The sequence below is a fragment of the Python bivittatus genome, unplaced genomic scaffold (genome assembly GCF_059951505.1).
Source record: "Python bivittatus isolate LINGU-HERP-01145 unplaced genomic scaffold, Pbiv_v1 ctg000220_np1212, whole genome shotgun sequence".
NCBI lineage: Eukaryota > Metazoa > Chordata > Lepidosauria > Squamata > Pythonidae > Python > Python bivittatus.
Genome location: NW_028277048.1, coordinates 29002232 through 29005091, shown reverse-complemented (window position 1 = coordinate 29005091; position 2860 = coordinate 29002232). Strand labels below are relative to the sequence as shown.

General features: G+C 53.6%; 1 non-coding gene across 1 annotated transcript; it reads right to left on the bottom strand.

Moving 5' to 3' along the window:
• Positions 1 to 1442: 1442 nt before the first annotated feature.
• Positions 1443 to 1514, bottom strand: TRNAT-CGU (transfer RNA threonine (anticodon CGU)). The gene has a single exon. It is a non-coding gene; the product is annotated as a tRNA-Thr (tRNA).
• Between the last annotated feature and the right edge of the window lie 1346 nt (positions 1515 to 2860).

Below are 2860 nucleotides of genomic sequence, written 5' to 3'. Positions count from 1 at the left end.
CGTGTCTCCAACTGCAGAGTGCGCGGCTTCTCCTTCAGGGGCGTTAATTCTTTTCAGGAAAAAGGAGAGAGATTTCATGTTTTGATTTTTTTTTTTTTTAAGGACCTCAATTTATACTGGGCTTTTGATTTGCAGCGTTTCAGGCACCACTCGTGTCTGAAGCACCCTAACCCACTTTTCAAGGCAAAAGCGCCCGCCCCGACGCAGTCTCGCCCGAGGCCACGGGCGGCTTTCCCTGCATCCAATGATGGAGTGCGCGGCAACTAGTTAGTTGGTGGAAACCGGCTGTTAATGACTTCGCGCACGCTCCTCATCGCGCGGGCTCGACCTGGAGAAAAAGAGCGCTTTTCTTCCTTTTGCTCGGCGCCTGTTTCCGGCACGGCCGTGGCCAGCGCGCGCGCGCAGTGCCACCCTGCCCGGGCTCAAAGCGGGAGCGCCAGATCGCCCCCCCCCACAAGGTTAGCGCTTGCGGAACAGTCCCATACCCGTCGGAGGGCAAATCCGCCCGTTAGTCGAAGAAGAGCGTGCAGCCTTCCGTGTTCTCTGGAATTCATCCTCCGAATGGGAGGAGGCCGGCGCCCACCTTTGGCCAAGTTCTTCCGGACTGCGAAGTCGGCTTTCCTTCTCTGAATACGCACAAGCCCGAAAAGAGAGCTGCGATGTTGATTTGCCTTGGGGCGCCCCTGAAGATCCCGCAGCAAAGCGGCCGACGCTGTTAGGAAATCCACCCGGGTTTGCAAAGCAGCGCGGAAAGCAGTCGCGCGGCCGTTGTCCTTTCAGATGCACGGGGAGAGGGGTGGCGGAGGGGGCCTCAGCGGGTGGGCTGCTGCCGCAGCTTCCCATTTGCAAGCCTTCCCGCCAGTACGGAAAACTGTAAGCGAAGGGCATTTCCATGCAACACTGTACAACGGGGCCAATGCAGTTTCCCGTGCGACTTGGGTAAGATACGGTCCCCATTTTGCAACAGCCTAGTTTAAAATCATTGGTGTTGATAATTCCACCACTGGTGCTGATATTTTGCAGTACCGTTTCCCTAAGATCGCGGGAGTGAACCTGCAAAAATCCGGATGACCACTAGTGGCAGCGACGACTTCCGTATCCTTTTCTGGGGTGACCGAACGGACTTCTGCAATTCAAGCCCGGCAGCACTAGTTTCCCATAGGGGAAACGTCTTGGCTTCTCTTCTTGGGACTGATGATCCCTATTTTTGCAAGCTAAATCGGCTTCTGACTTAATTTACCCATACTCGGATTTCCCGAAACTGCGTGCCCTAACACCTTTGCAGGGTATCAACACCGCGAGCTCATCTTCCTTCTCCATTTCCGCTTTTTGTTGTTTCTCAATTAAGGAAACCGAGCCTTAAAGGCAAAAAGCGGCCTGGGAAAGGCAATCCCATTTCATTCCCTTTCGTAGCAAGCCGAAACGCTGCGCCGTCCAACGTGAGGCACGGACGGGGTTCGAACCCGCGATCTTCGGTTTACGAGACCGACGCCTTACCACTTGGCCACCGCGCCTGACGGGCTAGCAGCAGGGAAAAGCAGCCAGTGGAAGGAAGGTTCCGGATTCACGTTCTATTTGCGGTTCCACGCGCCTCGTGTTCGGGTTCCAGCGTGTGGCAAGGAGCAAAAAAAAAAAAAAAAAAGCCAGTCTAAGCAGGCCGGCGTTCTTCTGTTTCGTTTTGCTTTTTCTAACCTCCACCCCCCGCTTTGCAATCCAAAGACCAAAAGTAGCAGCGCCCGGCGCCTTCGCGAGCGAGCGCGGCGATTTTTCTGCACACGCAGCAGAAGAAACAAGAATGGCAACCCGCGGCGCCGTTTGCCCCGAGCGATTCCAATCCTCATTCATTCCAATCCCTCGCCGCGCACTCTTTCCTCCAAAGCCTGAACGGTGCCGAAGCGCAACGCGGCAAGAAGCGGGTCCTCGGCGTCTCTCGGTTTCCCCTGTAAATACAGCATAATCCGCCGAGGAGAACGAGCCCATTATTCACCCTTCGCGCCGCCGGATTTCCTGCCGTGCAATAACCCTCGACGCGCAAAACGGCAGCCACTCGCGATTTCTCGGGGATACCTGGCTCTAGGCTCCTCCGGGCGCTCGGAGTCTTCGAAGCGAGGCGGATTACAGTTTCAGGACGGGGGAGGACGAGGGAAAGCAGCCATTTTTAACCCCACCACGCCGGCGGGGGGGAGGCGGCGGCGGGGGACGAGCTGCAGCGCTGGCTTGCAAGCGGGAGAGACGGAGCGCTGCGCTTGCCTTTAGTGGAGCGACGCGCTGTCCAAATTGGGGAGGGCGAGTCGATCAACAGTCTGGTCCTCGGTCAGTCGTCCCTTCTAGAAGTCGAGCTGGGATTTATTCTCCGTACCGGAGGACGTAAAGATGGCCTGCCTCGTCTGATCGCAAGCAGTGCTCGTTCTTTACATTACCGCTTCGGGGAGGCAGTGCATGTTCTTCCTTGGATTGACCATATAGAGTTTTTAGAGTATTTAGTCGATTTGGCTTGCAGAGTTTGGTTTGCTTAATATACAGTACAGGAGTTTCAAACATGAACACTGCCTTGGACTGAATGTCTCCGAGCATATGCAGAGTGTGCGGCTTTTCCTTTAGGGGAGTTAATTCTTTTCAGGAAAAAGGGGAGAGATTTCATGTTTTGATTTTTTTTTTAAGGACCTCAATTTATACTGGGCTTTTGATTTTTCTTTTTAATTTATAAAATCTACCCAATTAAAAGCTGTCCTAAAGCATGTTTTGCATTAGTTATTTCTTGGTCTTCTGAAAGAAGTAGCTTGAACTTTAAACCTAAGTGCCGAAACTGAATGTACCTGAACAGTTGGGAGCAAATCAGAATTTCTTTTTCCACCCACTA